Below are 26,256 nucleotides of genomic sequence, written 5' to 3'. Positions count from 1 at the left end.
TAAAGAGAATCAAATTCCAATACAGTAACTTCCAAATTCGAATTATGAATAGATCTCAAAATAAGAAGCAAAAGTGTGCAATACAGAAGGATTGAGCCAAACTGCAGTAATTTTGAATTAATTTCTTATTGGCAGGCTGCTAAAAGAGAGATTATAACAGAGGTTGCTCTCACAACTTCAAGAAACTTTACTTGCAACTTCTACCTTTCAATTCTCGCACCTGAAGATTTGTCCTATATAACTCCAAGAAAATGAAACTACAAGTAATAATCAAGAAAGATTTCATATCTTAAAAACTGCTCCCCTAAAGTGCAAAAAGAAGAAAAAAAAAAACTAGGTAATGACAAATAAAATTACCTTCCATACTTAAAAAAAGTTTCCATCGATCTAAGAATGACTCATGAAAATGAACCAAATCAGTATTGTTTCTTTCTGCCAAAAAAATATAATTGTTTCTATATTATAAACAACTTCTACCATATAAATTGCTGAACATTTGGATGCATACAGAATCTACTCTTATTAAGTTATTGATTCTGCCATGTAGAAAATAGCATATCATGAAAAGGGGTCAGGTATTCTAGGGCAGTTTGATCAAAATAAAATTCTCTTCCACCGTTCATCTTCTTCCTAGTTTCCAAAGGATTCCAAAGTTTCACTTATATTCTTCCTCTAAGATTTATCTTGGAATAGCATTCTTAAGATAGTCATCAAAATGTTTCCAAGTTACACCAATTCTTTATTATTAAAAAAAAAAAAAAAAAAATGCCTCCTAGATGGACATCAAAACAAGTAGGATGAGTTCTCTTCGATAACAAAATGCTCTCAAATCTCTTGGATGACAAGCTAAATAAGGTTTCTTCAGAGAAATAAAATTCAACACAACAATGTGCAACACAATGGAAGATTTTCACTTCCCATCACCAAAGGATCATAATCAATGTTTTAAAAAGGTTCAATGGAAAATGGAAGCTTGCCTCAAGACAAGGCATGCCCAAAATGCCTCGAGGCATAGTCTAGAATACCAAATCCCAAAAGGCCAGTGCATTATATACTGAGGCTTCCGCATTTGTAGAAAAGGCACACCTTGTGTGCCTTTTTGGTTGAGGCTTATTCATTATGGGTGCGCAAATCTCAAGTTAGCTTTGGTTGGAAAATGTTAACACATTTTTTTATAAAACGAATGTCCTCATATGAGGTAGTCTCTCGAAACTCTTAAACCTCAACCTTTCCAAAAAAGAGAGTTGCATCTTAGATCATGAAAATAATTTAACTTTTATAATGCCATAATTGTCTCTTGGCCTGGTTTACTTAATGAAAACAAGTTAATAATTTTTTAATGGCCATGGTTATTTTACAATTATATCATGTTTATTTTTCACCAATTTTTCTTGTTATTTTCTTTTTTTTTGTTTATTTTTCAATATATGTAATTTATTTACATATACATATCTAAAAAACAAAATTCCCAAAAAGCCTACGCCTCACCTCATAAGGGTTAAAATGCCTAGTGTTAGGGGGTGACAATGTAATGTGGGTTAAATGGGGAGGAGAGATGGCTTTACATGTATTCTCTAGGTATTTAAATAATGGGTATAAAATTACTTGAGTTATGACTTGTATGGTTGTCCTGTTAATTGAATAAAATAAATAGTTCTATTTATCATTAAGTATGAATGTCGCTTGCCTTCTGTTGTTTTTTGTCCCACATTGGTAGAAAAAGTTGTTTTGTCTTTTTTCTTTGTTTGTTTCACATTGGTGAGAAGTGTTTTTTGGACTTGAGGTTCAAGTTATATAAAGAGCTCAACTCTCCATTTGTAAAACACACCTCAAAGTTGTACTTTGTCAAGAAATAATGGATTGATCGTCGGTGCCCGAGGATATAGCATTAGTTGTAGTATTGGTGTTTGGCACAAGTGGGTTGCCCGGCACAACAATTAGTATCAGAGCTAGGTTGAATAGTGTCGATAAGGAGGTGTTCCTCTATTAGGATCCTTGATTCCACGTTTGATGCCTAAGAAAGACCTTATTTAAGTGAATGCTCAGAGACCATTACAGCTTAATCGCTCCCTGAAAGTTGGCCTAGTCAAAGTAGAATTTCATAGGATAAAACAAAGTAGACCCAGTTGGTACGTACTATTCATCCTAGGCCTTTTGCTTTGTTGGTTGCCATTGAATATATAGAAGATGGCAGAAACTAGTGCAACAGTAGAAGAAACTCTCTCCACACGAACTCCAACCCCTACGGCTTTGACATCATCGTCAAAGACGATAGCTAATGCTCGGTTTGAGGTGAAAAAATTTGATGGTACCAATAATTTTGATATGTGACAATGTGAGGTGATGAACATCCTATATCAGCAAGAATTGGATATTACTTTAGATGATAAACCAATGGATATGGGTGACAGAGATTGGGAAAAGATCAATCGTCAGGCATGTGGTACGATTTGTTTGTGTCTCGCTAAAAATCAGAATTATTGTGTTATAAGGAAGACATTTACAAAGAAATTGTGGAAGACATTGGAAGATACATTTATAACCAAGAGTCTAGAAAATCGGCTCTATTTGAAAAAGAAATTATTTCGCTTCCAGTATCAACCAGGTATTTCGATTAATGACCACATAAATGTTTTCAATAAAATTTTGGCCGATTTGTTAAATTTGGATGAAAAGGTGAAAGATGAGGATAAGTCATATTGTTACTGAACTCTCTCCCTGATGATTATGAACATCTGACCACCACTTTATTGTATAGGAAAGATAAGTTACTTTTGATGTTGTTTGTACTACATTGATTAGTACTGAATGCAGAAAAAAGGATCAGAGGGTCCATAAGGAAACAGCAGAAGCACTAACAATAAGGGGGCATTCTTAGAGTCGTAAGCCTGGAAGGAGGAGTAAATCTCATAGGAGGAGTAAATCTCATGTGAGACCTGCTAAAGATGAATGTGTCTTTTGTCGTGAGAGGGGGCATTGGAAGAAAGATTATCCTAAATTACAGCAAAAGAATAAGGGCAAAATACATTCTAATGTCAATATAGCCGATGATGATGGAAGTGAGTCAAATTTTTCTCTTGTTAGAACATATTCATTACATTATTTTGGTGAGTGGATTTTGGATTCTGGTTATTCTTATCACATGTGTCCCAATAGGGAATGGTTTTCTAATTTTGAAGAATTAGATAGTGGAGTTGTTTTTATGGGAAATGATAATACCTATAAAACAACTAGAATAGGATCAATACAGTTGAAATGTCAAGATAGAACTATTAAAATCTTGACTGATGTTAGGTATGTTCCTAGCCTAAAGAAAAATCTCATTTCATTAGGTGTCTTAGAATCTAAAAGGTTCACTATCACTTTGAAAGATGGAACCTTAAATATTAAATCAGGTGCACTGGTGGTGATGAAATAAGGAAAAATAATTTTTATTATTTACGAAGTAGTACAGTTATTGGCTCAGCAGCTACTGTTTCAGAGAAAGATGTATGTTCAGATACAACCAGGTTATGGCATATGCGATTAGCACATGCAGGAGAAAAATCTTTGTAACAATTAGCTAAGCGAGATTTGTTAAAGAGTGCAAAGGTGTGCAAACTTGAATTTTGTGAGCATTGCATTCTGAGAAAACAGACTAAAGTGAAATTTGGCACTGCAATCCACTAGACTGAAGGTATTTTAGATTACATCCATACAGATGTATGGGGGCCTACAAAACAGCTTCATCGGGTGGTATGCATTATTTTGTCAATTTTGTTGATTTTTCCAAAAGAGTTTGGGTGTATTCTATGAAGAATAAAAATGAAGTGTGTGATATTTTCCTTAAGTGGAAAAAATTAGTTGAAACTCAAACTAGTAGAAAGATTAAACGGCTCATATCACATAATGGTGGTGAAAATAAAAGTGACCCGTTTATAAAGGTATGTCAGGATGAAGGTATTGCTAGACGCTTCACAGTTAGAAATACACCACAACAGAATGAGGTAGCAGAGTGCATGAATCGGACTTTACTGGATAAAGTTTGATGTATGTTGTCTAATACAGGGTTAGACAAAAGGTTTTGGGCTGAGACCGTTAGATATGCGTGTCATCTCATCAATATCTGCAATAGGAGGAAAAACACCCTATGAGGTATGGTCTGGAAAGTCTGCTAGTGATTATAATTCTTTACATGTATTTGGTACTATGACTTATTATCATGTTAAAGAATCTAAGTTGGATCCAAGAGCCAAGAAAGCAATATTCTTGGGAATAAGTGCAGGAGTCGAAGGATACTGTCTTTGATGTCTTGAGACGAAAAAAAATGATTTTAAGTAGGGGTGTGACTTTTGATGAACTTATGATGATGAAGAAAACAATGCGCAAGGAGTCATGAGTTGAAGAGAAGATCAATGGTACTCAACAATAACTGGAGGTTGAGACAATTTTGGGAAACCCAGTGAGAAATGAGACTACACAAGGTAACTCTCCAGTTACGGTGGGGAATAGTGCAAAAGAAGAGGAGATTTCAATTTGCGAATCTTCATAGTAACAAGAATCAATTGTTTCTCAGAGGCCAAGACGAGAAATTCGAAAATCTGCTCGGTATACTGATATGGTGGCCTATGCACTTCCAGTTGTGGAGGATAATGGTCCTTGCACTTTCAAAGAAGCAATGAGGAACTTTAAATCAGACAAGTGGAAATTAGCAAAGGATGAAAAAATGCAATCTTTTCATCAGAATCAGACTTAGGAGCTAGCTTAGCTGCCCAAGGGTAAGAAAGCAATTGGTTGCAAATGGGTTTATGCAAAGAAAGAAGGATTTCCAGATGCAAATAATGTTCGCTTCAAAGTTAGATTGGTAGCTAAGGGCTACGCACAGAAGGAAGGCATTGATTATAATGAGGTATTTTCTCCACTTGTTAAACATTCTTCCATTCGAATTTTGTTAACTTTGGTAGCACAATTTGATGTTGAACTAGTTCAGCTCGATGTAAAAACTGCATTTTTACATGGTAATTTGGAAGAGGAAATCTATATGACTCAGCCAGATGGATTTTAGGTTACTCGAACAGAAAATTGCGTATGTAAACTGGGTAAATCGTTGTATGGTTTAAAACAGTCTCCAAGATAGTGGTAGAAACGATTTCATCAATTTATGATGGGTCACAAGTACATCAGAAATAAACATAATCATTGTGTTTATTTTCGCAAACTATAAAATGGATCTTTTATATATTTACTCTCGTATGTTGATGATATGTTGATAGCTTCAAAGAACAGGGAAGAAATCAACAAGTTGAAAAGTCAGCTAAATCACGAGTTTGAGATGAAAGATCTTGGTGAAGCAAAGAAGATACTTGGCATAGAGATTCGTCGAGACAGAATGAGAGGAAGAGTTAGTTTGTCTCAGAAACAGTATTTGAAGAAGGTAATACAGAGTTTTGGCATGTCTAAGCCGTCAAAACCAGTAAGCACTCCTCTTGCTCCTCATTTCAAACTTAGTGCAGTTTTATCTCCTAAATCAGTTGAGGAACGTAAGTATATGTCACAGGTTCCTTATGCAAGTGCTATTGGTAGTCTGATGTATGCAATGGTTTGTACTAGACCTGATATTTCACAAGCTGTTAGTATGGTGAGCAGGTATATGCATGATCCGAGTAAAGGACATTGGCAAGCTGTGAAATGGATTTTGAGATATATTATGAATACGATTGATGTTGGTATCGTATTTGAGAAAAATAATACTATTGAACAACGGGTTGTTGGATATATGGATTCTAATTTTGCAGGTGATCTAGATAAACGTCGATCAACTACTGGATATGTTTTTACATTTGCTAATGGTCCAATGAGTTGGAGGTCTACCTCACAGTCTATCATTGTCTTGTCTACAATAAAAGCTGAGTACATGGCAGCTTCAGAGGCTGTTAAGGAAGCTATTTGGTTGCAGGGTTTACTTAAAAATTTAGGAGTTGTTCAGAAGCACATTGTTGTGTTCTGTGATAGCCAGTGTTATTAATTTGGCAAAGAACTAAGTTTATCATGCACGAACGAAGCACATCAACGTTCGGTTTCATTTTATGCGGGATATTATTGATGGAGGCAAGATACTTCTTCAAAAGATTGCTATAGCTAAAAATCCCGCAGATTTGTTGACCAAGATTGTGACAACAATCAAGTTCAAACATTGTTTGGACTTGATCAATATCCTGCAAGTATAAATATTTTTGGAAGGCGCCCATGATGTGGAACTCCAGAAAATGTTGGTGACTAAAAAATTTGTTGAATTTATCGTCAAGGTGGAGATTTGTTGTTTTTTGTCCCACATTGGTAGAAAAAGTTGTTTTGAATTTTTTCTTTGTTTGTCCCACATTGGTGAGAAGTGTTTTTTGGACTTGAGGTTGAAGCTATATAAAGAGCTCAACTCTCTATTTGTAAAACACACCTCAAAGTTGTACTTTGTCAAGAAGTAGTGGATTGATCATCAGCGCCCGAGGACGTAACATTAGTTTTAGTATTGGTGTTTGGCACAAATTGGGTGTCCGGCACAACACCTTCATGATCCATTGTTGTTTGCATTAATACTTTCATGGTTACGAGTGGTTTTCGAAACTTATATGGTGCTCATGTATGCATGCTTGAACTTGTAATTATTGGCCGAGTCTATCGAGGGAGAGCCTCGACGAGTGCCGCGCAGCCCCTTAATTGAGTCTTATTTGGGGATCTGTGATAGTTGGTATCAGAGCATAATGTGTGTGAGCACCATGAGTGGTAAAATGAGAACTTAAAAGTTTGTAAAGACAGAGCGCGTTGAAACGATTAAGGCAACAGTGGAAAAACTTGAAACCTTGGAGACAAAGTTCTTTGAACTCCAAGGGTTTGTGACGGAATTGACAGAAAAGAAAGGCGCACCAATAGAGGGTGAGGTCGCCAGAGAAAACAGTATAGAAAACCTCTATAGTGTATCTAATCTTGAGAATAGAATTATGGAACTTGAGAAATTTATTCCACGTATAAAATCCCTGAAGAAAAGACCAGTAGAGCTTGAGGCCTCCCTACGGGAGTTAACTAAAATTATTTTTTATTTACGTGCAGAGAATGTCCAAGAATCCATTAACAGCTTGAAAGAGGATTACAAAGACGTGGGTGAGCTCCAGAACATAACGAACCAGTTTAATAACAACTTGCAAGAGATGAGTGCTATGTTAAATGCAATGGCACAGACATCTCAAAGGCCAATAACCGATACCAATAAGGGGTCTCGAATCAAGGTACCAAAACCTAATATTTTGCAACTAATAAAATCCTTTTAAGATGGTGATAGGTTAACACCCAATGCTCTTGCTCACTTTTGACGGCCCACATGGTGGAAATCAACTGAAAACCTACCAATTCACAAAGAAACCATGACAATTTGATGGTGGAGTGGTCGGAGGACTTCCACTAGACTACAGAGAAAGGGTAATGGTTCACGCCCAACGACCAGAGAGTAGGTAGGGTGCCACGCCAAGCACCTGGGAGGGATAGGCAAGGTGTCACGCCAAGCACTAAAGGATAGGCAAGGTGAACGCTGCACACTGTCAATAGAAAGCCATAAATTATGCCTTGTTAATAGCTATTATTCTAGGTTGTATATATTTTAATAAATAGGAGAGGAGATTTAGCTTAACATGTATACCTTCCTAAAATCACTCTATGTAAATTAGCTGGCTTACCATAAATAGCTTCCTAAGATCACTCTATGTAATTAACATGTACAGATTTAAGTTTCCTTGTAAAATTGGCAATCTTGCCCATACAATGAAAGACCTTCTCAAACAAGAGGACAATTCGAACCATTCTTTTATGGTATCAAAGCCATTCTCTAAGAAATCTCAGTCCTAGTTTTATAAGTCATAGCCTCAGTACTTATGGAGAAGTCAGATAATGTTTGTGTCAGAGTCTAATGGCAAAAATTATGCTACTTGGGAGTTTCAATTGGAGACCTTTCTCAAGGGTAAAGAGTTGTGGGGACAAATAGATGGCAGTAGCAAAGGGGGATCTACTGCGGAAAGGTCTAGGACCGACAAGGAAGCTTGGGATGCCAAAGATAATCAAATCATATCCTAGATTCTTGTTTTTATGGAGCCACATCTAATTCTTTCTCTACGTCCTCGTAGGTCTGCAAAGGCTATGTGGAATTATCTCAAGCAAATCTATAACCAAGACAACAATGCTAGGCGCTTCTAGTTTGAGTTGGCCATTGCTAACTATACTCAAGGGGTTCTATCAGTTCAAGACTACTACTCTGGTTTTCTGATTTTGTGGAATGATTATTCCAACCTTGTTATAGCCACGGTCTCTGCAGAAGGATTGGAGGCAAGATTGGCGATAGTACAACACATTCACAAAACCATCCAAAGAGACCAATTTCTAATGAAATTGAGAATCTATTCATGCCTCTCTAGTAAATAGAGATCCTGTTCCGACTTTGGAGGCATGTGTTGGAGAACTCTAGCATGAGGAACAACACCTCAATACTCAGAATATTATGGAGCAGTCTCGTGTTGCTTCTAATATTGACTCAGTTGCCTATGCTGCTCATGGCAAAGGGAAGGGTCGTGACATTAGCACCACACAATGCTATAGTCGTAAGAAATAAGGCCATATTGCCCCCAACTGTCCTCAAAAATTTTGTAATTACTACAAGCAGCCAAGGCACATTATTAAGGACTGTACTATTCGTCCTTACGCTCCAACAAGGTCTATCATGTTGTTACTGGTGACTTACAGCAACTATGCCCACTGCTACTACTACAACTTTTGCTGCTGGTCTCCAGGACTCCACCCCTCTTGATACTCCCATGGAACTTAATCTCAAGCTGCGCAAAGAAGAGGGAGACTTGTTATCAGACCCTATAGCCTATTGTACGCTGGTTGGCAGGTTGGTCTATCTTACAATTACTAGACCTGATATTTCTTATGCAATCCAACAGGTTAGTCAGTTCATGGCTTCTCCTCGGCACCTTCATATGGCTATAGTTCAACGAATCATTCGCTATGTCCATGGCACAGCTTTGCAGGGACTTTTCTATTCTTCTGGTAGTTCACTTGATCTTGTAGCATATAGTGATGCTGATTATGCCGGGTGTAGTGACACTCAACGTTCTACTATGAGTTGATGTATGTTGCTTGGTCCAGCTCTTATATCTTGGAAAGCAAGAAACAAGACCGTGTTCCTTAGTCCTCTACTGAGTCCAAAAATAGGGCTATGTCCCAAGCTTGCGTTGAGCTACATTGGTTCTGAGGGCTATTGGCTGAACTTTGCTTCTTTCCAGCTCGTCTTACTTCTCTTCATGCAGATAATATTAGTGCCATTCACATTTTAGCCAATCCCATCTTCCATGAACGCAATAATCATATCGAGGTTGATTGCCACTTCATCCGTGAGGCGTTTGAAGCTCAGACTATCTTTCTTCCTCATGTGTCCAGCAATCTTCAAGTGGCAAATATTTTCACCAAGGCTCTCACATGGCAATGGCATAATTTTCTTACAAACAAATTGATGCTTATGGATAACCCGCATGAATTTGAAAGGGCATGTCAATAGAAGGCCATAAATTATGCCTTGTCAATAGCTATTAATCTAGGTTGTATATATTTTCATAAATAGGAGAGGAGATTTAGCTTACTGTGTATAGCTTCCTAAAATCACTCTATGTAAATTAGCAAGCTTACCATATATAGCTTTCTAAGATCACTCTATGTAATTAACATGTACAGATTTAAGTTTCCTTGTATAACTAGCAGTCTTGCCTATATAATGAAACACCTTCTCAAAAAAGAGGACATTTGAACCATTCTGTTACATGCTCTGGTAAGTCAACATTGCAGAGAAAGGGTAATGATTCGCGTCAAGCACCTAGGAAAGTAGGCAAGGTGCCATGCCAAGCGCCCGAGAGGGGTAGGCAAGGTGTCACGCCAAGCGCTAAAGGGTAGGCAGGGTGAACACTGCACACTCTGGCAAGTTAATCTTGAGGAGAAAGGGTAATGATCTACGCCAAGCGCTCAAAAGGGTTGTAGGGTGCCACGCCAAGCACCTGGGAGGGGTAAACAAGGTGTCACACCAAGTGCCAAAGGGTAGGCATAGTAAACGATGTATGCTCTGCGCCGAAGGGAAGGGAATGATAAGAAGTCCCTTTCAGCCATGTAACTTGGGAAAGGATGGAAAATGGGTGAACAGATGTATCTCGCCACGATGAGTAGAGGAAGAAGTAGGCCAAGAGTTGGTGCCTACGACCATCCAAGTTGTATTGGATGAGTAGAAAGAGAAGTGATCTTTTGCACAGCAAAGCATCAAATTCCTTGGTCATGTGATTGAACAAGGTCATATCAGGAGGGATATGGAGAAAGTGAGAGTGATTCCAAAATGGAAGATCCCGACGACAGTGAACGAGCTACGTTCCTCTCTTGGGATTGTCATCAATTACAAGTTCATAGAGGGGTACTTGAGGAGAACTGCTCCTTTGACAAAACGAAGAAGGTCAAGGGTGGAACTGGATAGAGAAGTGTCAGGAAGCCTTTGATGAATTGAAGGATGCTATGATGAGAGATCCAATACTCACTCTTTCGGAACCCTTTGAGATGCAGGGTTTATACTTGTGAATATAGATAGGGTTTCAAAATATGGTATGTTTATACCCGCACCAAAATAGTGTTCGACAAAGGAGATGGCATAACTATTCTTCAAGTATTGGGGTGTTCCCCAAGATATTGTCAACGACCGAGACTAAAGATTCACATGCAACTTTTGTATAGAACTTTTTAGAATCCTTGGTTCGCAGCATGACATTTCTTCAAGCTATCATCCATAGACAGACGGACAGACGAAGAGATTCCATAGACTACTAGAAGAGTACTTGCGCCATTTCATCAATGCCAATTCAAAGAATTGGGTGCAACTACTTGATATGGCTCAATTTTGTTTCAATGCCCAAAAGAGCTCAACAACTAACAAAAGTCTTTTTCATCTCGTTACAAGCCAGCAGCCTCAATTACCTTGCACAGTGGATAAGCCATACAAAGGAAAGAGACCAAAGATGTAGAGGAGATCCTTGCAGACAAGTAGTCAATGACGAAGGTCAGCAACAACAACATTTGGGAGAAGACGGAAAACCTCTAACATGCCACATAGAAAGATTCAAGATTTCATAAACTTCAAGACAACAACAACAAAACTTGAAGACTGAAGACTCCTTGTAGCAAATCGACAAGGACTTTGATAAAATGAGTGGGGGAGGAAGTTAGGGGGTGACAATATAATGTGGGTTAAATGGGGAGGAGAGATGGTTTTACATGTATTCTCTAGGTATCTATAATGGATATCAAATTACTTGTGTTATGACTTGTATGGTTGTCCTAATAATTGAATAAAATAAGTAGTTCTATTTATCATTGAGTATGAATGTCTCTTACCTTCATGATCCATTGTTGTTTGTATTAATACTTTCATGGCTACGAGTGGCTTTCGAAACAAATCTGGTGCTCATGTTTGCAGGCTTGAACATGTAATTATTGGCTGACTCTGTCTAGGGAGAGCCTTGACAAGTGCTGTGTGGCCCCTTAATTGAGTCTTATTTGGGGGTCCATGACACCTAACCTTATGCCTTTGCCTTTCAAAATGTTGACCATAATTATAACCACTCAACAGATTTGGACAGAAGTCGAACTATCATATGATAACTAAAGTTGTAAAAACTTAAATTTGATTTGCAGTATATCCTTGGAAAAAATTGACCACAACCACTTTGTATCACCTTCGAGGCTTTAAATTGAAACCCACCATCCCCCCATGTAGAAATTTTTCTTAGATGGATTTAGGGGCAGATCAATGACAAGAGCAAGTGCCCTTACTACCCTAGCTTGTCAATATGTGTGTGTGTGTGCGTGCATGCCACATAGCTACACAAAAAAAACAAAAACAAAAACAAAAAAGGAGGAAAAACAAAACAAAACAAGGGCCATTGCCTCTGGTAGCACATTTAATTTTTGGTTTATTTATTTAATATTTTTAGGGAATGTAATGTCATTTTCGAAAAAAATATATATATAAGCTTCTACTATTTCCCAATGTATGTTTTGTGATTTTGCCTAATTTCCCAACGTGAGCAATATCTCTCATAATGTCATACATAATGTCTCTCACACACAATATTGTTCCAAAAATCTCCATTTTCTTTTTTTTTTCTATTACAATTCTCAAACTTCTTTCTCTATCTAATTAAAATGTTAAGAGCCCATTTGAGGCACCCTCGAATTAAAAGTAATTTTTTAGTATAATATTACTGTTAGGATAGTCTTTAACAAATTAGCCAGTTCATCATCCCAAAGTAGGAAATTAATTTTGAAGTTAAAATCATACTAAGAGTAAGTTTATTGTTGAATTTTCATGCAAAGTTGATATTTAGATCAATCATTACTTTTCAACTAAATTATTAGACGTTGGATTAAAATGTCTAAAGAATGAAATCTTTTTTCCACTTATTATATGTTAGCATAAATAATTGTATACAATAAAATCACTCTTCCTTGAAATAAACTATTCAAAACAAGCCCTAATATTGGTAGAAGATGAATGAGATTGAAATTTACAATGATCCACTTTAGGAGTATACTTGGGAATCTTGGCCTTACAAGGAAATTATGGAATTAAAGACGGATTACGTCTCAAGCTTGTGAAGCATCTTTTACAACAAAAAATTGTAAGCCCAATGGCCTAAAGTAGAAAAAACCCCCCACCAAAGTTGCACTAAGTTAGAAACTGTAATAATTCACATCAAGGGTGTATTAGGGAGATGCTGGCCATATAAAGATGAATGAAATCTATACCTTATGAGACGCCTTTTATGGGGCAAAATGGTGATGCAGACCAAAGAAGACAATACCTCGTGGAGTTGGCTAAGAGTATTACATTAGGTATCATAGACAGGTTAAGATCCTGAGAATGATGGTATTGCTAAAAAATGTTGATTTTTTCGCAAGAGAAAGTATCCGTGAAGGACACCAAGGGAGTACTGCCCATTTATAGAAGCACTGGTTTAAAAAAGGAAAAAAAAAAAAAATCTAGCCAAGATTGGAAGTTTCAAAAAAAATTCTAGCGAAGAGTGATCTCTTTTAGAATTTTCAAAACTCCAACAGGAAAGAGTATGCATTAGCATATTTTCTAGTTTCTGTACAAGCAACTCAATAGCCACAAAACTCATGTTTCTCTCTCCATAAGCACCAAAAAAGGAACTTTATGATATTAGAGAATGTTGGTATCAAATTTTTTTTTATTGTAGAATTTTTATTATTTTGCTTAATAATATGACATGAGTTTTAATTAAGTTGTGGCATAAATTTATAATGTGCAGATTTTAAAATGATTAAATTAAATATTGAATTATAAATTAATTTGATTATTTTCAAAAGCACATAAAATATATTATTAATTCAAGAGCTCATCCCAATGTATTGACGAGGTTCAAAAACCTTGGTATCGTCCCACCCCTACTTACAAATCAGAGAAGTGTAGTCCTAAGTTTAGCCCAAATAACAAAAACTTCTAGATCTGCCCTAGGATGGAGGTTTCTTTCTAGATTCTGCAATGATGGCTTCTGCTTTGGACAATTTTCTAGCATTAAGGTATTCTCCCTCATCTAGCTTTCTATTGACCTTTTCTTGTATCTAGGCTAATTCATCTTCTGTCCAGCTTTCTTTAGTAATGAGTTTATTCAACTCCTTCTAAGATCTTTGAATATCCTCAGTTAATTCTGATAGAACCTTAGTCTCATCTATATCTTTGAGGGCACTCGAAACCTCTTCTACTTCATAGTCATTAGCAGTATATTTACCTAATATACTACTTCAAACTTGAGACCTCTGAGGAACTTCTCCTTCCTGGTTAAGTTCTCTTATTCTATCATCATAACTTTGTGCTATTTCTTTTATAAAGTAAAGTAAGGTATTACTTGGCGGATACGCAAAGTACAGCAAAGATGAGTCAACAAGATATGTGTTGTCCTCTCCTTTAAGTTATTTGTTTTATTGCTTTATGTCAGCATCAAGTCAGCGTCTATTCGAATGAGAAAGCAAGTTGTGCTTATCTTTCCAATAGCTTGCCTATTTATAGGAACCTCCGACCCTTTGTTTCGGAGAGAGCATTGAGAAAACTCAATTCAAATAAACACTTGTCTTCTAAGAATCTCTTCTTGTGTGAATTTCTTCTTTGTGGGCTGAAGTCTTGTTATCGCCTAAGCCAAAAGGAGGCATGGAGGCACCGTTCAGGCACCTTATACTAGAAGAATCTAGGGAAGGCTTCAAGAATTAGAAGAGGTACATTTGTTTACTCTCCTTTCAATTTTATTGATCGATCCTTGTATCTAGACATAGTATTGTTTAGACAAGAGTTTCGGTAGCCAAAGACAAAGAAAGACTCTGATAATCAAAACGACTAAAGTCCGATCTGCAAATGCCAGAGGCAGTAAGCTTCACAAGAGCAGTAAGCTTTCAGAGGCAAAAGACAAAAGTCATATCCAGTGCTTTGTATGTAGCAAACCAATTTTCTAGAGGCTGTAAGTTAATCCTAACTAGAAAACCTACCGGAACTCTTTTCTAAACAATACTATGTCTACATACAAGGATCGATTGATAAAATTGAAAGGTAGAGAGTAAACAAATGTACCTCTTCTAATTCTTGAAGCCTTCCCTGGATTCTTCTAGTATAAGGTGCCTGAACGGTGCCTCCGTGCCTTCTTCAGGCTTAGGCGATAACAGGACTTCAACCCACAAAGAAGAAATTCACACAAGAAGGGATTCTTAGAAGACAAGTGTTTATTCTCAATGCTCTCTATAGTCAATTACCATTCTTGCCTTGCCCCTTACTTGCTCAGCATGGTTTATGACCATGAAAGCTACACTCCTGTGCTGGCTTTGACTGTGCCTAATTAATCCCATTTCTAATAACTCTGGAATCTGCTTCTCAAATCCCTCTATCATTAACTTAGGATAGGCAATTCCTTTACTACGAATAATCGTAGTTTGGTCATTAAGTATTATGTATGCCTCTAGCATAGCCATAGCGCCTGAGGATTATCAGACTAATTTTCTGAAAGTAAAGTCTTGATTTCTTCAAGCTGATTGTTACTTTCTATACTTAAGACTCCTCTAACTAAATTTATCCACTTATCAAGCTTCTCTTGATAAACTCGTGTAACCTTAGGTTCTGTTACACTAGCATTTTCTTCTATCATGATCTGGTTTCTACCACTTCTAACAGTTGCTATAGAAGTTGTGATAAAATGGTTATCGAGGATAATACCTTAGAAAATACCGTAAATGGTTGGTATCTTCTAAGAAATCTATTTCCTAAAAGGTAATCATCTGGTAACTCGGGTATCAAGCAAAGAATTCGCTCCTTAAATATTTTGCCATTTGCATTTATTTTTACCTTTCTTGCAACCTCTTCAATCTAGAGTATAGCACTATTGCCTATTGTTACCTACAAACTTGTAGGTTCCCAAGTTACTCCTAAAATTCTAATCCTGGTACAGGACCAAGTACATCCTATATCAATTAGGGTTGTACATTCTATTTCACTAATAGAAATGTTTATAAGAGTCGCCCATTCCTCCATCAAAGCACTAAGGATAGATGTTCCCATATAGGATATATGAAACCGATCATCTTCCTTGGCATAAATAGGGATTCTAATGGTTCTCTGACCAACTATTCTCCTACTTATCGAAGTTCTGCTTTCAAAAGGAACCCTTCTAGCAGTCAGGATTGCCAAGAATGATGTATGCCTTGAGCAAATTGGACAGAGGTATACCATAGTTCGTGGATACCATACAAAGAGACCATAAAGGTTATATAGAAGGAAGTAACTACAGAAGTATCCAGTACAGATACAGGGACATTTGTTGTTCCTCTATTGACCGCACCAAAAGTATAGAAGGCCATGGATAAAAAGGCCGGATACGTACAATTTGGGATAATTCAAATAGGAGTTGATCCATTAGTCAGAAAGGACCAGGATCTACCTATCCTCGTAGCAGTCATGGACGGAAATATAGGTAAATTTGCTAGATCCTTATTAGTAGTCACGTACCCCCAAGGGGGCGTGGCGGAAAAAGATACCTATCAGATCTGCTAGACATCCTTACCTAAGAGATGCCAACACCCATGGGCAGAGAGTCCTGCTTTGCCAAAACTCTTCACAAGTGAGAGTTCCCATGGATGCAATGCCCATTGGAAGGTACGCTTCCAATCGGGTTTACAAGCTCTAATACCAATTTTCTAGAGGCCGTAAGTTAATCCTAACAGGACAACCTACCAGAACTCTTTTCTAAACAATACTATGTCTAGATACAAGGATCAATCGATAAAATTGAAAGGAGGAGAGTATACAAATGTACCTTTTCTAATTCTTGAAGCCTTCCTTGGATTCTTCTAGTATAAGGTGCCTAAATGGTGCCTCTGTGCCTCCTTCGGGCTTAGGTGATAACAGTATTTCAACCCACAAAGAAGAAATTCACACAAGAAGAGATTCTTAGAAGACAAGTGTTTATTTTAATTGAGTTCTCTTAATGCTCTCTCCGAACAAAGGGTCGGAGCTCCCTTTAAATAGGCAAGCTATTGGAAGGATAAGCACAACTTGCTTTCTCATCCGAATAGATGGTGACTTGATACTGACATAAAGCAATAAAACCAATAACTTAAAGGAGAGGGCAGCACATATCTTGCTGACTCATCTCTACAATACTTTGCGTATCCGGCAAGTAATACCTTACTTTACTTTATAAAAGAAAAGAGAGATGCTTGCTTTATGTATACGACAAGCAATACCCTACCTTACTTTATAAAAGAAAAGATGCTCCATATGACCGAATCAATTAGCCCGCTTCATCCGGTCTAGGATATGATACTTTTCTAGACTAGTATCTGACAGCTGGTCCTATATTTGACTGTGATTGCTTCACTCTTCAAAAATACTTGAGTGCTCTAATCCCTCGAGTGCTCCAATTACTTCTTCATCAATGCCTTCATTGAAATTGGCTAATTCTACCAATACTTGTTTATGTTCATTCTGAACTACTTGAATTGATGGTAAATGAGAATTCTAATCTCTGATCTGACCAAGCAACTTATGTGCTTCAATCGCCTGATCTGCTCATTGGTGTTCTTCTGAATATTGGAGGAATCTTCCTTCAATTGCTACCAACGTTTCAAAATCCGCAAAAAGGACACAATTCGAAGCTACTCTAGCTTCTAATAAATATATTCCCCAGATAATCTGAATAATTTTACAACATTTTTTGTGCTTATAAAAATTATCACAATCTAGTTCATCTAGTTTTTCTTCTACAAAATCTGAAACTGTGTCATCTCTCCAGCTCTCTGGAAAGAGATTCCAAAAAAGGATTTTTCCGATTGTTAATTGGATTGGTTCAACATAACCTACCCACCATAATTTTTTCTAGATCTACAAAATTCAATACATTTCGCACCAAAGGTGGTAACCAATTAAAAAAGGCTCCAGTCTTTCTGAACCATAGAACTCTATTTCTCTTGTTCTTAAAGCTCTTTGTGCTGCCATAAAGAATTCGGGTTGTAGACTGCTAGGAATCTGGAACTTAGGAATTCCAAGTCCAGTCTTTCTCCAATACTTCTGAAGCTTTGGAAACTTCTCTACTTCTCTAAATCTAGAGATGAACAAACTCTTTTCTAGCTTTTCTGCTACAGTTACTCTGACCATTATTTGCTGATGGAAGATCTTAGCAAACTTTTATCTGTCAATTTCTCTATGGTCTTCTGAAATGGCTTCCAATTCTTCCATCATTTCGATAATACTCCTGAGATTCATCTCAAAGTGTGGAGTAGTTGGGTAAATTAGAATTCCTTCTAATATTTCCCCTTTTCTTTTAGATATTTCTTTTAGATATTTCTGGAGTCCTTCCCAATATATCTACTAAATCAATTAATCTAGTTCCTCCTTCTTGGAGATCTGAACTAGTCTTACTAGAGTCCCTTTCTCAGTCCCTTTGAGTCATAATCCATTTTTTCCACTATTTCTCTGCATATTTCCTTAGCCTTTCTAACCTTTGGATTCTACGAACACTAGGTGATGGCATCTGCAGATCAGACTTCAGTTGTTTTGGTTATCTAAGTCTTTCTCTATCTTTTGTTGTTAAAGAAACTTCTTCCTCCCCTTCTAGAAGTTAAGACTGGTTCCTTTAAATATTTCTTTTCCTCTATGAACTTAACAATAGGGCATACTACCGCTTTGTGCTGTTCATTGCAGAGAGGGCATTTCTGGCTGCTACTGCTGGCCATCTTTCTTGCAAATAATTAGATATCTGGTTAAAGCATCTGCAACAATATTATCTCTACCTTTAATATGTTCTATAGAAAAGGAGTAATACTGAAGCTCATTTCGCCATCTAACTAATCTAGCTTGCGTAAATCGTCTTAGTTTTAATCCCATGAAGTTCTTCACATAGGAACTATCTGTTCTGACGATAAATATTTTTCCTAAAAACAGCTCATTAGCACAAATACCTTTTACCACAGCAAGAAGTTCTTTCTCATGTACTGGGTAGCTTTGTTCTGTGCCATTGAAGCATCCGCTTCAACATATGCTAAGGTGTTCTGTTTTATCAATTTTTCTAATTTTTAAAACACATCCCCAAGCTATATTAAAGGCATCAGTTTCTAGGATAATCTCTGATTCAGTCCCATTTGGATATTCTAACCATGGTAGATTCTGAAGCTCATCTTTAAGGATCCTAATTACTTTAGTATCCTGTTCTTCCCAATTCCATGGATTCTTACTAGAAACCTTCCTTTGGATTGGTAGGGTTTTATCCGCAAGGTTCGGATAAATTTCCTTGCATAATTTAGAATTCCTAGAAAGCTTTGACACTGCTTTCTATTAGAAGTTCATCTAGAAAGTGCACTAGCTTCTTTGCTATGTGCGGTTGGTGTTCCTCTCCACTTCCATGAATCTTTAGTCTAAGGAATTCTATTTCGGTTTTTGCCCAGATGGTCTTTCTTTTTGAAAGTACCATTCCTTCACGTATAAACACTTGAGCCACCTACTTTAAATGTTTATAGTGATCTTCCATATCCCTACTGAATATCAAGACATCATCAATATATATGGCCACAAACTGTGACCACTTGAGCCAGCTGCTTTAAATGTTTATAGTGATCTTCCATATTCCTATTGAATATCAAGACATCATCAATATATATGGCCACAAACTGTGACATACCATTGAATGCCTTGTCCATTCTTCTTTGGAATATTCCTGGAGCATTCTTTAATCCAAATGGCATTACTAACCATTCATAAAGACCTACTGGTGTCATGAATGTAGTAAGGCCTATGGCATCTTTTTTTATCTTATTCTGCCAAAATCCTGACTTAAGATCAAATTCGCGCTAATGAGCTGTTTTTAGGAAAAACATTTATTGTCAGAACAAATAGTTCCTATGTAAAGAACTTCAATGGATTAAAACTAAGATGATTTACGCAAGCTAGATTAGTTAGATGGTGAAATGAGCTTCAGTATTACTCCTTTTCTATAGAACATATTAAAGGTAGAGATAATATTGTTGCAGATGCTTTAACCACATATCTAATTACTTGCAGGAAAGATGGCCAGTAGTAGCAGCCAAAAATGCCCTCTCTACATGAATAGCACAAAGCGGCAGTATGCCCTATTGTTAAGTTCATAGAGGAAAAGAAATATTTAAAGGAACCAATCTCGACTTTTAGAAGGGGGGGAAGAGGTTTCTTTAACAACCAAAGGCAGAGAAAGACTCAGACAATCAAAACAACTGAAGTCCGAGCTGCAAATGCCGGAGGCAGTAAGCTTCACGAGAGCAGTAAGCTTTCAAAGGCAGAAGACAAAAGTCATATCCAGTGCTTTGTATGTAGCCAATTTGGTCATTCGCAGAATCCAAAGGTAAGAAAAACCAAGGAAATATGCAGAGAAGCAATGGAAAAAATGGATTGTGACTCAAGAGACTCAGAAAGGGACTCTAGTAAGACTAGTTCAAATCTCTAGGAAGGAAGAACTAGATTAATTGATTTAGTAGATATATTGGGAAGGACTCCAAAAATCTCTAAAAGAAAAGGGAAAATATTAGAAGGAATTCTAATTCACCCAACTACTCCACACTTTGAGAAGAATCTCGGGAGTATTATCGAAATGTGGAAGAATTGGAAGCCATTTCAGAAGACCATAGAGAAATTGACAGAGAAAAGTTTGCTATGATCATCCATCAGCAAATAATAGTCAGAGTAACAGTAGCCGGAAAGCTAGAAAAGAGTTTGTTCATCTCTAGATCCAGAGAAGCAGAGAAGTTTCCAAAGCTTCAGAAGTATCGGAGAAAGACTGGACTTGGAATTCCTAAGTTCCAGATTCCTAGCAGTCTACAACCTGAATTCTTTATGGCAGCACAAAGAGCTTTAAGAACAGGAGAAATAGAGTTCTTTGGGTTCAGAAAGACCAATGCCATTTTTAATTGGTTACCACCTTTGGTGCAAAATGTATTGAATTTTGCAAATCCAGAAAAATTATGGTGGGTAGGTTATGTTGACCCAATCCAATTAAGAACCAGAAAAATCCTTTTTTGGAATCTCTTTCCAGAGAGCTATAGAGATGGCACAGTTTCAGATTTTATAAAAGAAAAACCAAATGAACTAGATCATAGTAGTTAAAAGCGCGCCCCTAGGCACAAGGCGCAAAGAGGCGAGGAGGCTAGCTCCTCATACCATGCAAGGCGAGGCGACCTGCAAGAGGCGCAATGAGGCGAGATGAGGCGCAGAGGGGCGACAGGCGCAGTGAGGCGTGCCTTGAAAAATTTGAGTCTATTAAATGAAAGAAATAGCTAGAGTTAGAGTCGTACCCCTTATTCGACTCAAACAAATAGGAGCCCTAGCCCTCTTCTACCCTTCGAAGCCCCACGACCCTTCACAACTTTGTCTTGCACATTTGAACTAGCAGGAGCCTTCGCGAGCCTTTGAACCAGCAGCGTGAGTTCATTTGCGAGCCTTCGAACCAGCCAAAAGCCTTCGCGAGCTCATCTTTGAGCCTTCGAACCATCACCATGAGTTCATCTTTGACATTCCAAACCAGCACGAGTCGCACGACCCTTTGCGACTTCGTTTTCCACATTTTGAACCAGCAAGATCCTTCGGGAGTTTGTCTGCGAGCCTTCGAAGTAGCCGTGAGTTCGTCACGTCGTCTTCGACATTTCCAACTAGCAGCGAGCTTCTTCTTCTTCTTCTTCTTTCTGTTGTCTGCATACTGCTACCTGTTTGCATTTTGCTTATGTCACGTGAGGGTGATGGTGGATTTCGAACACGTAACCCCCCAAAGCAACGGATCACAATGGATTTCAAGCTTCTACCAAACTTAAGATTGGATTTCGGATACAGCTTGCTCTAAAGAATGACCCAAAAAAAAAAAAGAATTTTCAAAAGGTTAATGTTTAAATAATTCTTATATGATCAAAATTTCTCTACCACTCATTAAAATAATATGTTGTGATATGGATCGTATAATGAAGATGCACAACGGGATAAACAACAAGAAGTAAATGTAAATATAACACACACAACCAGAACAAAATCAACACAAAGATTTACGTGGTTCGGCAAAGCCTACATCCACGGAAGCAATGGCACACAAATTTCACCAAGGTAATCAAAATGTACACAATACACTTCTTTAATGATCACCCACTCTCTCAAATATGCCTAGATGACATATATAGAGGTTCCTCAGAGGTTTTCCCCCGTTTGCCCAACCACTCAACGTTCAAAAATTCAGAAAAACTGCCGTAGCCCAGGCACCTCTTGTCAATGAACACAAGGCCTCGTCGATGAGACCAAGAAGACCTTTCGTCGACGAATACAGGGCTCTTGTCGACAATGCAAGAAATCTGAAAATTTCCTGCCCTCAATAATTATTCGTCAACAAGCTTCAGAGCCTTCGTCGACGAACCTCTGTTGTTCCCTCGTTGACGAACATAGGCCCCTCGTCGACGAGTCCTACTGTGCTGCCCCCTTCATGTTTTTCCTCTTCCTTCTTTGCTTATAAAAACAGAAGTATAAGAATCATAAATAACAATCTCCACCTTGGCGATTATACGCCCCTTAGGAGCAAAAACATGAATTGTTTCTCTTTGAACTTAAAAAACGTTTGGTTGGGTATGTCTCCCTTCTATCACTTGGAGACATGGAGTAAGTCCAAGCAATGCTTGAACTTCTCTAAAGTAACTGATTTGGTCAGAATATCTGCTACATTATCAGATGTGTGAACTTTCTCCAACACAAGTTCACCTGAAGCAATCAATTCCCGAACTCTGTGGAACCTCACATCAATGTGCTTGGTCCTAGCATGGTATACCTGATTCTTCGCCAAGTAAATGGCACTCTGACTATCACAATGCAACACCACATCATCTTGCTGTAACCCTAGCTCTCTAACTAAACCAGTAAGCCATAAGGCTTCCTTTGCAGTTTCGGCAACTGCCATATACTCCGCCTTAGTCATGGACAATGCAACTAGAGACTGTACCATGGATCTCCAACATACCGGTCCTCCTACAAGGGTAAACACATATCCCGTTGTAGACCTTTTGTCATCCATATCTTCAACTTAATCTACATCAACAAACCCCATAAATGAAAGACAACCCTGTTGCTTGCCGAACATGGTACCATATCCCAATGTACCTTGCAAGCATCTAAGTATCCATTTGACGGCTTCCCAATGTTGCCTTCCTGGATTAGAGAGGAACTTGCTCACCACGCTTACCGTATAAGCCAAATCTGGCCTCATACATACCATGACATACATTAAACTCCCCACAGCACTAGCATAGGGAACCTTTGACATGTCCCAGATTTCCTCAACCGAACTTAGGCAATTTGCAGTAAACAACTTGAAATGATTCTCTAGAAGTGTACATACCGGTCTTACATCAGCCATGCTAAACCTCTCCAACACCTTTTGTACATAACCACCTTGAGATAACCATAATCTCCCTGCAGTCCTGTCTCGGCAAATCTCCATCCCAAGTATTTTCTTTACTGAACCAAGATCCTTCATAACCGCCTTGATAGAAGTATGTCAGATCACTAGAGAAAAGATCATCATAATCTATCCTTTTCTTTTGTGAGTATTCTTTTGCCACCAACCGTGCCTTGAATTTCTCAACTTCCTTTTTTGATATTGCCTCCTTCTTCCTATACACCCATTTGCACTCAATCGGTCTCTTCCCATCTAGAAGCTCCACCAACTCCCAAGATTGATTTTTACGTAGTGACTCCATTTCCTCAATCATTACTCCCATACACCTATCTTTCTCCTAGCCGTGCATTGCCTCTTGAAAATAAGTTGGATCGTTGCAACAAGTAAGGAAAGCATAAGATACTAACTCATCAAAACCATACATTGGCAGAGGCCGAATAGTACGTCTAGATCTTCTTAACGAAATATCGTTGACTTACTGGCTCCCTGCAACCACGGGACCATGATCATTTCCGTTGTCCTGAGCTTCAAACTCCACCTGCACGATATGTTCATCACTGCCCCAGCTTTCTAGCTCCTGTTTCTGTTCATCAAACTCTTGAGTATGCTTCACTATAGCCTTCTCATCAAAGACTACATCTCTACTGATCACCACCTTGTTTGCCACGGAGTCCCACAGCTTATACCCCTTTACACCCTCTAGATATCCCAAGAAGATGCAACGACGAGACTTCGGGTCAAGCTTAGACCTCTCCTCACTAGACACTTGGACATAGGCTGGACACCCGAATACCTTCAATTCGGAGTAGTCTACTACATTTCCCGTCCAAACCTCTTCCGCCACTTTACCCGCTAGTGATGCCCTTAGTGATCAATTAACCAAAAAACAAGTCATACTAATTGTCTCGGCCCAGAAGTTCTTCAGTAGCACTGCATTCAATCTTGAGACACCGAGCCCTATCAGCAAGAGTCCGGTTCATCCGTTCTACCACACCATTTTGCTGAGGTGTCCGGCGAATTGTAAAATGTCTTTTGATGCCCTGCTCCGCACAAAACTCCATAAATCGAGAATCAGTATACTCGGTCCCATTATTCAACCTTAAATATTTGATTCTCCTCCCTGTCAGGTTTTCCACTTCAATCTTCCAAATCTTAAACTTGACAAACGTACTAGATTTGTGAGACATGAAGTAAACCCAAACCTTCCATAAGTAATCATCAATGAAACTCACATAATATACATGTCCACCCTTTGATACAACTCTTACTAGGCCCCAAACATCTGAATGTACATAGTCAAGAATTCCTTTCGTCTCGTGAGTAGCTGAACTGAATTTTGCCCTGTTTTGTTTTCCAAGAACACAAAATCTGCAGAATTCCAACTAACATGATTTTAAACCTTTCAACAATTTTCTCTTGTGTAGTTCTTTCATGCCATGTTCTCCCATATGCCCAAGACACATATGCCACAAGACGGTCTCATCTATTTCAGCATCCACGGTTGCAACTCCACCTACAACGGTAGTTCCTAGCAACGTGTAAATATTCCCATCCAGTTTCTGCCTTTTCATCACAGTCAGATTACCTTTCCATACTGTCAAGACTCTACCTTTGGACTTGTAATTGTAGCCATTGTAATCCAAAGTACCAAGAGATATTAAACTCTTTCTCAACTCAGGTATATGTCTTACATTACACAATTTTATCTTTACATTTCCTATGCCAACGATCTTACAAGAAGCATCATTACCCATAAAAATTGTTTCAGAATTTACTAACCTGTAAGTGTTGAACCACTCTTTGTTTGGAGTCATGTGTAAGAATATGCTGAGTCAAGTATCCAGGAGTCGGTTAGATTATCCGACTCCACTGAAATTGATAGAACATCAACATCTGTTAAATCCTCTTCTTGAACAACATTCACGGATTTAGAAATCTCCTCATGCTTATTAGCATTTCCCTTCTTCCAATCCGGACACTCCAGTTTCACATGCCCCTTTTTACCGCATTTATAACACCGGATTTCCTTCTTCTTGGATTGATTCCAGGATTTCTAATTAGACCCATTTTTAAACTTTCCTTTGCCTCGCTCATTACAACCCTTTATCACAAGTTCTTCTCCTTCATCATATATTTTCAATCTTTGATGAAAATTTAACAAGGCACTTGTTACTTCTTCCAAATCAAGTGTTTATTTTCCCCATGTAAGAGTGGTCACAAGATTTTCTTAGGTATGAGTTGAGGGCAAAGAATTTAACAGCATCAAAATCTTATCATCCTCATCAAACTTCACATCAACTCTCATAAGACCACTTATGATTTGATTAAAAGCATTGATGTGTTGATCTAGACTAGATCCTTCTACCATCTTAAGCTAATATAAACGTTGCTTAAAAAAAAATTTGTTATTGAGTGATTTAGACATGTATCGACTTTCTAACTTTCGCCAGATAGCCGTTGGAGAATCTTCCTCCATCACCCGATAGAGAACTTCATCGGCCAAACACAAGCGTATTGTCAACACTGCCTTTGCTTTCAAATCTACCCATGTTGTCTCATCCATTGTTTCCGGTTGAGTATCAAGCAATGTTTTAGCCATTCCTTGTTGCACTAAAATATCTTTCACTCTCCTCTGCCATAAACCAAAATTTCCGGTTCCATCCAATATGACAATGTCAAATTTTGCAGAAGACGATCCCGATACCATAACAACTACTCTTTGATACCAATTTGTTTTGATATGGATCGTATAATGAAGATGCACAACGGGATAAACAACAAGAAGTAAATGTAAATATAACACACACAACCAGAACAAAATCAGCACAAAGATTTACGTGGTTCAGCAAAGCCTATATCCACGGAAGGAATGGCACACAAATTTCACTAAGGAAATCAAAATGTACACAATACACTTCTTTAATGTTCACCCTCTCTCAAAATATGCCCAGATGACATATATAGAGGTTCCTCGGAGGTTTCCCCCCGTTTGCCCAACCACTCAACGTTCAAAAATTCAAAATTCAAAAAAACCACCTCTCGTCGACGAACACAGGGCCTCGTCGACAAGACTAAGAAGACCCTTCGTCGACGAGTACAGGGCTCTCGTCGACAATGCCAGAAATCTAAAAATTTCCTACTCTCATTAATTATTCGTCGACGAGCTTCAGAGCCTTTGTCGATGAACCTCTGCTGTTCCCTCGTC

At 38.0% G+C, this 26,256-nt stretch overlaps 1 protein-coding gene across 5 annotated transcripts in view; it reads right to left on the bottom strand.

Moving 5' to 3' along the window:
* The window catches only part of LOC131148869 (ABC transporter G family member 3), a 54,306-nt gene that overhangs the window by 6,207 nt on the left and 21,843 nt on the right, over positions 1 to 26,256 (bottom strand). The gene's annotated exons all lie outside the window — the stretch shown is intronic.

Source organism: Malania oleifera, chromosome 2 (assembly GCF_029873635.1).
Source record: "Malania oleifera isolate guangnan ecotype guangnan chromosome 2, ASM2987363v1, whole genome shotgun sequence".
Classification (NCBI taxonomy): domain Eukaryota; kingdom Viridiplantae; phylum Streptophyta; class Magnoliopsida; order Santalales; family Ximeniaceae; genus Malania; species Malania oleifera.
The sequence above is the reverse complement of the archived record's forward strand: the minus strand, read 5'-3'. Positions and strand labels throughout refer to the sequence as shown.